This window comes from Triticum dicoccoides, chromosome 2B (assembly GCF_002162155.2).
Source record: "Triticum dicoccoides isolate Atlit2015 ecotype Zavitan chromosome 2B, WEW_v2.0, whole genome shotgun sequence".
Lineage (NCBI taxonomy): Eukaryota > Viridiplantae > Streptophyta > Magnoliopsida > Poales > Poaceae > Triticum > Triticum dicoccoides.
Genome location: NC_041383.1, coordinates 199,695,363 through 199,708,609, shown reverse-complemented (window position 1 = coordinate 199,708,609; position 13,247 = coordinate 199,695,363).

Genomic DNA, 13,247 nt, shown 5'->3' with positions numbered 1-13,247 from the left:
GCTCTACAGGCGCTCAAGCTCGCTCTCAAGAGGGCTGCAGCAGCGCAACCCGCCAGCACTGACGCCTCCAAGGCCAAGGGGGCTGCACCAACCAAGAAGAAGCAGGTGTTCACCCAAGACAAGGCAGAAACCAAGCAGGTACCAGTTGATGAGGATGGGTCCTCTGGGGCCACCTTCACCATAGGTGCCAATCTCGACCCCGGCTAGGAGGAGGCACTGGTGAAATTCCTGCGCTCAAACAAGGAGGTATTCGCGTGGGAACCCAAATAGCTGGCGGGGGTCCCAAGACAGGTGATTGAGCATCACCTGAATGTGTGCCCTAATGTACGCCCCGTGAAGCAGAAAGCAAGGTGGTAGTCCACCGAGAAGCAGGCCTTCATCGTCCAAGAAACCCGCAAGCTGGAGGCTGCAGGTGTCATTCACGAGGTTCGCTACCCCGAATGGCTGGCAAACCCTATGGTTGTGCCAAAGAAGGGAGGAAAGGAGCGCATGTGCGTCGACTTCACCAACCTCAACAAGGCCTGCCCTCAAGATCCATTCCCACTCCCTCGCATCGACCAAATTGTCGACTCCACCGCTGAGTGCGACCTGCTGTGCTTCCTAGATGCCTTTTCGGGCTATCATCAAATCAAGATGGTGATAGAACACGTGGAGAAGACGGCCTTCCTGACCCCATGCGGGGTGTACTGCTACACCTGCATGCCATTCGGGTTGCGCAATGTGGGCGCAACTTTCTCGCGACTGATGCATATCGCCTGGGCCGGCAGCTTAGGAGAAACGCTGAGGCCTACGTCGAAGACATTGTGGTAAAGTCTCGGGAGGCGAAGACCTTGATATAGGACCTGGAGGAAACCTTCGCGAGCCTTCGTGAAGTGGACCTGCAACTCAACCCGGAGAAGTGCGTGTTTGGTGTACCCTCTAGCAAGCTTCTAGGCTTCCTCGTGTCCCATAGGGGGATCGAGGCCAACCCAGAGAAGGTCAAGGCGATCGAAGACATGAGTCCGCCGCAAACCCTTAGGGAAATGCCGAAGCTCGCCGGACGCGTAACTGCGTTAGGGCGCTTCATCTCCAAGCTGGGGGAACGTGCTCTGCCCTTCTTCAAGCTGATGAAGAAGAAGGGCCCGTTCGAATGGGCACAAGAGGCCGACGAAGCGTTTCAAGATCTCAAGAAGTACCTGACCAGCCCTCCGGTGATGGTGGCGCCACGCCCACAGGAGCCCCTGGTGCTCTACCTCACCGCCATGCCCTACTCCGCTAGCGCAGCTCTGGTGGCGGTTCGGGAAGAACGCTAGGCGAAGGCTGCATCGAGACCGGCTGCGGCCCCGACCGCGGCAGCACCAGACCAAGAAAGCCTCACGAAGGCCACGGACTCGGCAGATGGAGACCTGCCTCAACAGGAAGACACCCCCGGGGCTGAAGGGGCCTCACCAAGCATCCTGGAGCTAGGGGATTCAACGTCTCAGGAGGCGCTCAACTCTCCGAAGGGCACGGGCTCCGTCGGCACACCCACCCTCGTCGAGCATCCTGTGTATTTTGTTAGTACGGTGTTGCGGGATGCAAGGGCATGGTACCCCATGCCTCAGAAGCTCTTGCTCGCGCTATTGGTGGCCTCGCGTAAGTTGTGGCATTACTTCCAAGGTCACCCCATCAAGGTTGTCTCGGCCTACCCATTGGAAAGGGTGCTCCGGAGCCCCAATTCTGCTGGAAGGGTCGCCGAATGGAACATCGAGCTGCAAGCATTTCAGTTGGAATTCAGCACGACCAGGGTCGTCAAGGGGGCCGCACTTGCAGATTTTGTGGCAGAATGGACAGAAGTGCCAGGGCTTGAAGCAGGTGAAGATCGGTCACTCTCCACAGGAAGCGAGGCACCGGACGGCTGGGTCATGTACTTCGATGGGGCATTCTTGCGACATGGTGCGGGGGCCGGCGCGGTGCTTATATCCCCCACTTAGGACAAGCTCTGCTACGATGTACAGCTCTGTTTCCAGCACGGCGAGAAGGTCTCCAACAACATAGCAAAATACGAAGGCCTCATAGCGGGCTTAAAGGCTGCATCAACACTGGGGGTGAAGCGCCTTGTCATCAAGGGCGACTCACAGCTCCTCGTCAACTTCTCCAACAAAGTGTACGAGCCAAAGGATGAGCACATGGAGGCGTATGTTGCAGAAGTACGCGGGATGGAAAAGCAGTTTTGGGGGCTGGAGTTGCAGCATGTGCCCCGTGGCACCAACCAAGAGGCTGATGACATCGCCAGAAGGGCGTCCAGGCGGTTGCCTCAGGAGCCTGGTGTTTTCGAGGAACGGCTCTTCAAGCCCACGGCAGCACCATCACTATCAAGCATAGCGCAACCTCGGGAAGAGCTCCCTCAACCACCTACCATAGAAGCCCCGGCCTGTGGCCCAGCCTCGGGAGCACGCTTGCTCCTGGCTCTAGAACCTCAGGAAGGATGCTGGACTGCGGAGTTCAAGGACTACCTAATGCAAGGGACACTATCGGAGAAGGAGGAGGACGCGGAATGTGTGGCCCGGCAGGCCACGGCCTACTACATCCAAGACGGAGAGCTCTACCGGAAGCGGCCAAATGATGTTTCCTTGCGCTGCATCTCCAGGGAATAGGGGAAGGAGTTGCTGGTTGACATACACGGTGGAGATTGTGGATACCACTCATCGTCGCGGACCCTCGTCGGCAAGGCGTTTTGCAGTGGGTTTTACTGGCCTACAGCACTCAACAACGCAATCGAGTTGGTGAAGGCTTGCGAGGCCTGCCAATTCCATGCCAAGCAGATTCATCAGCTAGCTCAGGGCCTGGAGACCATCCCACTCTCGTGGTCATTCGCGGTCTGGGGGCTGGATATCTTGGGTCCGTTTCCTCGAGCGCCTGGGGGCTACCTCTACATCGCCATCGACAAGTTCACCAAGTGGGTGGAGGTGGAAGCCGTCCGCACCATCCAAGCTGGCTCTGCAGTCAGGTTCATCAAGGGCCTCGTGAGCCGATTCAGGGTCCCTAATCGCATCATCATCGACAATGGTTCGCAGTTCACCAGCAACCTTTTCAAAACATATTGTGCTAACCTTGGAATGCAGATATGCTACGCTTCGGTGGCACACCCCCGGAGTAACGGCCAGGACGAACGCGCCAACGCAGAGGTCCTGAAAGGCCTCAAAACCGGGACCTTCAAGAAGAAGTTGCAGGCCTGCGGCAGGGGCTGGTACGATGAGCTCCAGTCCGTGTTGTGGTCCATCCGCACTACCGCCACTAAGTCGGCTAGCAAGACCCCGTTCTTCCTCGTCTATGGAGCAGAGGCGGTCCTCCCTCATGAGGTCAGGCATCACTCCGCGTGGGTCCTAGCGTTTGATGAAGCGCAATAGGATGCCATGCGGGGGATGGACCTCATGCTGGGGGAGGAACACCATCCGGAGGCCGCACTATGGGCAGCGAGATACCAGCAGGCGCTGTGGCGGTATCATTGCCACCACATCCGCCCCAGAACTCGAGGTAGGTGACCTCGTGCTCAGGCGGGTGCTCTCCAGGGAAGGGATGCACAAGCTCTCGCCCATGTGGGAGGGCCCGTTCAAGGTTGTTCATTTTTCCAGACCTGGCGCCGCGCGCCTGGAGACCCAGGAAGGGGTGCCGATTCCAAACGCTTGGAACATTCAGCACCTCCAGAGGTTCTACCCTTGAAGTAAGGCCCAGTGCCTATAAGGAAGGCCTGGTGCCTGTGAAGCAAGGCCCAGTGCCTGTGAAGAAAGGCCTAGTGCCTGTAAAGAAGGCCCAGCACCTGTGAAGGTCGCCGCCCCAAGAAAGGCCCGGTGCCTGTGAAGAAGGCCCGGTGCCTGTGAAGCTCGCCGCCCGTGACACTCTCACGTAATAATGAGTTGGGGTTGTACACGCCCCGGAGTCTCCGGAGTTCCGCCCTTTGGCCTCGGGGGCTCCCGCCCACGCCCAGTGGCAGCACTTAGCTCCGCGCTAGTGAGAAGACGTCGAAGACTAGACTAGGTGCCGGACGCGGCTTTTCATTTGCTTTCCACAGTTGGCTTGTTCTTCCTTGTTTGAAACTTTATTGGAGTTGCTTCTAGTGTTGTTTGCCGTCCCCTGCCCTTGTTCTCTGTCTTTGGTTTTTGCCCGGCTCGTTCTCTCTCTCGCAAGCCTCGCGAGGGGGATAGGCAGGCGCCCTCGTGAGCCCTTTCTCGCCTGATTTTGTGAGGCTCCCTCACTCAAGTTCACAACGGGAGCACCCCTCCCGGTCCATGCCCCACGGGCATCGCAACGCAAAACGCCGGACCTAAGCTGGTCACCCTCATGATAAAGGTCCGAAAGCTATTCTCCCGACTGATCTTTGCAGACCTTAAGACGCCCGGTGAGGCCTCAGGCAAGTACCTCGCGAGGTGGACACTACAGCAAACCTCCCGAGCTAAGTTGTTCCTACGCGCAAGCACATAGCCGCAACACCATAGCACAGCACGGGAACAATAAAAATAGCATGATAGTTAGGGATGATAGTCTTGCATGCCCCCCACGGAGGTCCATACTTCTCTCTCTCTCAATGCAGGAAAAGGAGAAAAACAAAATGAAAGCGGCGCGCCCCGCGACAGCTCGCGAGGAGGGATCCGCACCGCCCTCCCGTGCTCAATCAGACTCCACCTCGCGCTTCACTGGGGCGCGGTGGCGGGACGACCCGCTACCACCCTCAAAGCGGGCGCGACAATGTGGTGGCTGGTCGCGGCCACCGCTTGAGGAGCTGTCACCGGAGGAGGAGCCGCTGAAGCTCGGCGAGCTGCGGACGCCGCCAGGAGCGGGTTCGCCTTCACCCTCGTCACGGCCGTCGCCAAGGCTAAGCACCTCGTCGCCGTTGTCATCTTCGGGGCAGCACCCAGCACGGCGGCCGTCTTCCCCGAACACCCTCACGTAGAGGGTCGCATAGCCGTCAAACTTGAACTGCAGGGTGCACCACCGGCCCAGGCCACGCGCGCGGGCAAACGTCTGCCAGCAGCGGGCCAGGGCCACGTTACCGGCGATGGAGATCTCCACCGCGACCCAGGAAGCCCTGCTGCAGCAACCGTCTGCCTGCAGCCAGAGCCCACCAGGGCCATCAGTCGGCAGTTCGCCGGCAAAGAAGCGGGGGAGCTGGAGCCAGTTGTCGGCCGGATCTGCCGACCACACGACAAACTCTGGCAGCACCTCTGCCGAGTGAAAGCGTGGCCTGGGAGGCCGCGCAGCCACGGCATGTCTTCCCCCACCAACCGGGCGGCCATTACCGCGCGGAGGACCACCACCGCGACCACGAGGAGCCGCTGTAGGAGTCGCGGGGTGCTTGGGGGACGACCTTGGCCGCGCTTGGGCGGAGGGGAGCCAGGCCCTTCCTGGCGAGCTTTCCCCTTTTCCGCGGCCGAGAACCTCTTCGTGGGCACCATGGGACACGGCAAGCAACTGGAGCAAGGAAGAAGAAGCGAGCGGAGCAAGGAGAGATGTGCAGCGGGGGGCCTGCGCCCCTCCACATTTATAGCCCAAGGGAGGCCAACCGTCGGCCTCCACGATCACAGGTAATCATGACTCTTTTTGCATGCTGTAGGGACTCATCAAATCGGGCAGTTGTCGAGGCAGCATGGGGAAGCAAAGACGCCCACATCCAATCAACCGCCATGCGGCGATCAAGGCCACAGGCTGTTGCGGCCCGCGGTGCTCCGCACTTGCCCTTTGGCTTTGCTGCTAAGCCAAATCTGAGCGCGCCTTGGGCTCGGGGGCTACTGTCGGTGTTCTGGGAACAGGGGTCCCCAGACTTGCCTGCCTGTGGCGTGACTCAAGAAGAGGCCCAGTACGGCCCGTCTACATCAACCCAAGCTCATGACCCTCGCGAGGGACCAAGCCTCGCGGGGCGGACGATGCAAGGCTTCCTCAGGGGCGGCCTCACCAGGTAGGCTCGTGAGGAGGCGGAGAGATCAAGGCAAGGAGTACCTCGTGAGGTGCTCGTGACGCAAGCCATGACGATCGAGACCAGGCGGGTGCCTGGCGGGCGCCAGTCTACGCGGTGTCCTCGTTTCCTCTTTGGTGCAAAGGGGGCAAGCGCAGGCGCGGAGTACCAAGGCATCAAGCAAAGGTTACCATATCGGTGCAACGAGACCAAGACCAGTAGGACGACAGGACGGAGGTCACCGTGGAGCCCAAGACGGCGTCATCGCCAGTGCCTTTGGCAGTCGAAGACCAACTTTAGTCAAGATAACTAGTACTAGCTGTCCCCCTACAAAATGGCCATTGTTGGCTCCCTTCCCGCTCAATATTTGGGACGAGGACCAGGGCCCCTATAAATAGAGATAGCCACCGCCGTAGAGAGGGGGACGACAGAGAGATCAGATCCAGAGCTGATCGAATCCACCCCAAGTAGAGCACCGCACCAGCTCAAGAACACCTCTCGCAAGGTTGTTCTTCCTCTGTACTGTCCATCATCAGCCCTAGAGGCAATCCACCACACCACACACTGGATTACGGTATTACACCACAACGGTGGCCCGAACCAGTATAAACCTTGTGTCCCTTGTGTTGTTCATCGTGTAGCTTAGATTCGCGATGAGGCCTTGGGGCGTGGATCGGTAGGGAGAAGATCTTCGTGCGCACCCTAGAGTTCGAACCTTAAGGGTTTTGCCAGAACCCGATATCCGACACCACGGATATAAGTTCCGAGTTGGGTTCATGAACCAAGAAGATCGCTATTTTTTTATGGCCGAACTTGGATAAACTTTCTCAAGTGACGGACTGAAAGTTGGCGCACGAATGTTGATGGAAATAGCAGAACCTGGTCTCATCTTCACTATGATCTTCCACCCCAACGTCGTTCCAATTGTTCGTCCATGTTAGTTTTGTATCTGGTTCTTGCTTGTTGCCTCGATTACTTCTTAATCCACCTATTCTGTCTAACTAATCACAACTTAACTTTAGAAGTAGCAATGAATCTCTCACGAAGATGCTACTTCTAACTAATATTTTTCTTATAATTGGTGGCACGTGTAGGTTTTTTCAGAGTTAAGCAGGCTGCTCATTTGTTATTCTGTAATAACTCGGCTATTACTGATGGCACTGAAGTTGACTGGGATGACATCCACAAGTTCCTACACTTTATTGGTCATCTTGAGGTCTTTGTGGGGCGTTTCAATGGTGGAAGGCCACGTGGGATGTGTGTGCCACTGCTGCACTCGTTGAACAGGTCCAACTGTGTCGAGAAACTTATGGTACGAGTTGTTTTCTGTTATATATGTTGTTCATAAACTATTGCTTATACTCAGTTTTACAGTTGTGATCTTCTTGAAACAGAAACTGCCCAATTCTATTGTTCCTATACAGATGCCTGACCATGGTCGGGTCAGACTTGCGCTTGGTCACTACATGATGTTTATGTCGACCTACTCCATTCCCCTTGGAGGTGAAAAGATACTTATTCATGGGTGGTCTCAAATAATGAAGGCCCGTCCATCTTGGAGAATAGGACAGAAGATTATGTTCATGCTTTTCCATGGCTCTAAAGCGAATATCCTATTTATTGACCACATTGCAAGATGAAGCCGCTTTCAGAAGGTTGTGGATGCGCGGGGCGGCGCCTGGGCCTTGTCCTGGGGCTTGGCAGCCTCACCCTTGGTTAACTGTAGGCAAAGTAGCACTGTTCGAGGCGTGCTTTGTACGGTTGAACCTGTATAAGTACTCATACTGTTTTCAGCTTTGGTTGTTAAGTGCCCCTGCTGGTTTCAGTTAAGGTTGTTAAGTACTCCTGTTGCTTTTACAGTCTGTCGTGTTTCTTCAGTCCTGTCTTCCTCCAGCCGCCAAAACCAAACCAGCGCCGGCGGGGCCGCCTGCTTCCGCCTCCCACGGCTAGCTGCGCCTCAGCGCACGCATCGCTGCCCCACCGTCTCCTAAATCATTAACGCCGACGTCCTCCGCGTGCCTTGGTACACTCGCCGCGGTGCCGCCCTCTCGCGTTGTCAACATGGTCAACAAACAACAGGAATCGGCAGAAGTACATGGAGAGGATGACAGTAGGGGGCCACCATGTCAGCGTATGGAAAAATAAAATGCTTCCTCCTAGTGTTTTCCTGACATCTGGGACCCATGACATTGTGAGCGTATATAGTCAATACACAAGAGAACAGCACAAGATCGGCTGACACCTGGGACGTAGCTGCTCGAGTGTTTTTTTTGTTATTGTTGAGATGGAGCAGGGTTTGAACTGGGCTGTAGCCCGTCTAGCCCAGGCTTATATTTTATGTTCACCATGTGACCAACCCAGCTATTTTTTTCTTTCTAAAAATGAGCCCAGTTTATTTTTTCTGAAGAATACTCAATCCAGGCCTACTTATTTTTCTACGCCCTGATGGACTGCAACTCTTTCAAGACGCCTGCAAATCTTGAAAGTAATATGAAATGGGTTGTAAATATAAAAACAGATGACAAATTGGCAATTACTTTATAATTTCTAAAAAAATTCACATTTTCAGATTCCTATTTCACTGGGCATTAACCTAATTTAAATATATCTTCAAAGTACTTTAAATCTGGCTCGACATTTCAGTATTAAAAATAGTTTGGAACCCACAGAAATATGCGAAATTGGCCCTGGCCAACCAAAAAAACGACTGCAATAAATTGCATAAGAAGTTGCAATGAGCTATATATAAATTATTAAAAAAAGTGGGAGTGGTCTGACTTGTGGGCCTGTTAAGTTGACGCGTATGCAAGATTTTTTTAGTTATTATATACGTCAACAAACGATTCTAGCATACATAACCGTTGGATGTCAATCCAACGGCCGTCGTGTTTCTTCAATCTCTGATCTTCTTGCTCCAGCCGCCAAAGCAGCGCCGGTGGGACCGCCTGCTCCCACCTCCCATGGCCGGCCGTGCTGCCGCGCAGGCCTCAGCGCCCCCTACTACTCCCACCGCTGGCCAGGGCATCCCTCTACTCACCCACACCCCCTGTTATTCTGTGGCGACGGCAGCCTCACACCGCAGCCGAACCAGTGAACCCTCGTACTCCTCTCCGCGCGGGCTTCCACTGTCGCGTCTTCCCCGGCTCCGCGTCGTCCCCTTCCTAGGCCTCACCATCGTCCATTGCCCTGGTGCTCTCGGCGCGGCGTGGTCAATGTGGTCAACGACCAACTTCCATCGGAAGAGTATTATATGTGGAGAGGCTGACAGCTGGGTCCATGGCAGCCGCAAGGAAGTGCCTCCTTATTACGCGGAAAATAATTATTCCTCCACCTAACAGCAGGGACCCACCGGACGGGCCACCAGTATTTCGCGAAAAAATGTTTACCCCTGACTGCTGGGACCCACCGGACTGGCCATCGTATTTCGCAAAAAAAAACGTTCCCCCCGCTGTCAGCTCGGACCCACCGGAAGTGCCTCCTTATAACGCACAAAAAACAAATACCCCCTGCTAGCTGGGACCCACCTTGGTGGGAGGATGACTTGTGGGCCTACTAAGTTGACTGGGATGGAGGCCTTTGTCAACTTTAGTCAATATGAACGATTCTAGCTCCAGTGACCGTACGATGTCCATCCAACGGCCGTAGTGCTTCTTTAACCTCTGGTCTTCTTGCTCCAACCGCCCAAAGCAGCGCCGGTCGTGCCGCATGCTCCTGCCTCCCGTTGGTGGCTGAGATGCCGCGGAGGCCTCACCGCCCCCTACTACTCCCACCGCTGGGCAGGCCATCCCTCTACTCACCCACACCCCCTGTTATTCTGCGGTGACGGCAGCCTCACACCACAGCCGAACCAGTGAACCCTCATACTCCTCTATGCGTGGGCATCCACTGCCACGTCTTCTCCGGCTCCGCGTCGTCCCCTTCCTAGGCCTCGCCGTCGTCCACCGCCGTGGTGCTCTCGGCGCGGCGTGGTCAACGTGGTCAAGGACCGACTTCCATCGGAAGAGTACTGTACGTGGAGAGGCTGACAGCTGGGTCCACGGCAGCCGCAAGGAAGTGCCTCCTTATTACGCGCAAAATAATTATTCCTCCACCTGACAGCGGGGACCCACCGGACGAACCACCATATTTCGTGAAAAAAACATTTCCCCCTGACTGCTGGGACCCACCAGCTACATCTTTGTGCACAAGGAAGTGCGTCCGAGAAAAAACAATTCGCCCCTGTGACTGCTGGGACCCACCAGCTACATCTTCGCACGCAAGGAAGTGCGTCCGAGCAAAAAATAAAAAAACGATTTGCCCCCTGACTGCTGGGACCCACCATCTACATCTTCGCACGCAAGGAAGTGCCTAACAGTCGGGACCCACCTAGTCGAAGCGTACTAGCGTTGTCATTCTGGTCGCAAACGTGTACGTACATACTGGTGGATGTAGAGGCGTGCACGTGTCGTAGTAGAGGCGCGCACGTAGCATGTACATGTACGTACAGCGGCCAGTGTGCACGAAAGAAAATACGGCCACATACGTACATACGGGCGGGGTCTCGAACGCCTACTCGCGCATATATACGTACGGTCAGGGCTCGTGTACATGGCTGGGTTGGAATGGAGAAACAGCATCTCGTCATGTTCATGGGAAGCCAGCCGGCTAGGTCGGAACGGAATGCATCATCGTGTTCATCGGGAGGGCTTGGACGGAACAGGCGATGGAAACGAGGCCTGGCGTATCGCAGAACGGAGGAAACGGCCTTGTGTTCGATCGGCCATGTTCGAAACAGGATCCTGTTCATCGGGAGGGGTCTGGCGTACCGCAAAACGGAGGAAACGGACTTGTGTTGGACCTCCTATGGTCGAAACGGGGTCCTGTTGACCGGGAGGGGTGTGGCGTACCGCAAAACAGACGAAATGGACTTGTGTTGGAGCGCTACGGTCGAAACGGGGGTCCTGTTCATCGGGAGGAGTGTGGCGTACCGCAAAACAGGACTCCATGGGATACTGTTCATCTCCACCGTCGACCTCCTCCAGCCTCCACGGGCTACTGTTCATCCACCGTCGACCTCCTCTAGCCTCCACCTGCGACTGTTCATCCACGGGCTCCTGTTCGTCCAGCCTCCACCGCGCGCTACTCCACCAGCTACTGTTCAACCACCCCCTCCACGGGCTCATGTTCAACCACCCCTCCACGGGCTACTGTTCATCCACCCCTCCACCATATACTGTTCATCCAGCCCTCCACGGGGTAGTCCTGTTCATCCAGCCCTCCACGGGGTCCTGTTCATCCAGTCCCAACCGGCTCGATCGATCGGGATCCTGTTCATCCAGAGGCAATGCCACGGGGTCCTATTCATCCACCCCCACCGCTCATTGTTCATCCAAGACCCCCCCTCGCAACGCTCACTGTTCATCCAGAGGCAGCATCGATCGGCTTCAGTTAGCAGCAGTAGCAAAGGAATCGCTCGACCGTGTTCAGTTAACAGCCATCGATCGATCGCTCGGATACAGTAATGTGTAGCCTGGAGTGCAATCACTCGGGTTCAGTTAGAGCCCAACGCCTCGCTTGGGTTCAGTTAGAGCCAATGCCTCGCATACGCGCGTATGTGTACGAGAGAAATGCGCATCGCTCGGCCCCCGACCACCCACCGTAACCGGGAACTCCCCGAAATTTTTCTCGCCCTCGCTTCTACCATAGTTTTTTCCGTCATGGACGGCCCAAAGAATGTCATGCAGCTGCGTCTCCAGCCCGCCCAGGATGAAAAGCCCATTTTCTGTCATGATTTTTTGTCATAGAAGTAGGAGCCCACCACATCTATGATGATACAGGGTTTTGTCACAATTATCATCATAGAAGTGTCATAAGTATGACAGGAAAAAAATTCGTTCGACCCAAAATGTCACGGATGTGTCTTTTTTTTGTAGTGAAGGATATGGGCGACACTTGGATCAAGCGCAAGTTCCTCAAGGCCATCATGCCATTAAACAAGGCCATGTCTTCCGTGATTCGTCAAAGGCCGGACTTTCACACCTTAACCTCAAGTGAAGTGTTGGATGAGTTTATTGCCATGAACATCATGAACAAGACCGCCGACAATGATCTTGCTCGTGTCCGTTCAAAGAAGAGCACTCCCACCCTTGCTTTGAAGGCCAAGTCCATTCTGGAAGAAGAAGAGGAAGAAGAAGAGGAGTGTGGCCCCGAGGACACCAAATATGCTTACCATGAGCACATGGCTCTTGTGCCAAGGCAATTTTGGAGCAACAAGAGGAATCCAAGGCCCACCTTCAACAAGAACAACTCAAGTGGGTCAAAGAACAAGCAACGTGTAAGAACTTGCTACAATTGTGGCAATGTGAGTCACTTTGTAGTGGATTGCCCTTATGATAAGAGGGAAGACAATGGTGGCAAACTCATTCATAAAGATAAAGCCAAGTCCTTCCCTAGCAAGAACAACTTCACCAAGAATACACCTCCAAAGGGCTTGGTGGCACATGAAGAGTACCCCTACAATGATGAGGATGAAGATACAAGTGGAGAAGGAATGGAAACGACAACCATTGCCATTGCTACATCTTCTCCCTCCAAGGTGTCTCTCTTTAGCACCCCCAATGAAAACACCATTGCCAAGTGTCTCATGGCCAAAGGTATCAACAAGGTAACTCCTAACATCAAAACCACCATCATTACTACTCCTTATTTGTTAGATTGTGTTGATGATAGTGGGGTGGAGAAAGTTGATGAGAATGAGTTCACCAAGTTTGTGAGCAAGATCAAGGGTGAGTCCAAGAAGCACTTTGTTGCTCTCTTGGAACAACTTGGTGCAGCCAATGATATCTATCTCCAAGTTGGAGGAGCATAGTCGTGACTATTCCGATGAGATTTCGGATCTTTCCATTGCTTTAAAGGAAGAGCAAGATCTTCGTTTGACTCTTGATGAGTCACACAACGTTGATCATGCTAAATTACAAAAAGATCTTGATCATGCTATTGTTCTCACTCGTGTGCTTAAATCTGAGAAAGCCGAACTTTGGGTTGGCCATGCTAGACTCAAGGAAGAGTTTATATGCTTGAGAAGGCTCACAAGGTATTGAAGGGTGTTCATGCCTCTCTCAAAGAGTCTCATGATCAACTCCAAGTGAAGCTAACCAAGGAGATTTCCACTTGTCCTCCTTTCATTCTAATTGATAATGCCTATGCTACTAACCCTTGTTGTGAGCATGTGCATCTTGTGGAGGAAAATATTAAGTTTAAAGAGCAACTTGAGAAGGGCCTTGTAACTTGCATACAAGGCGAGAAGAACCTCAACGACCTTTTGAGCAACCAAAAGGAAGTTGTAGGAAAGGGAGGACTT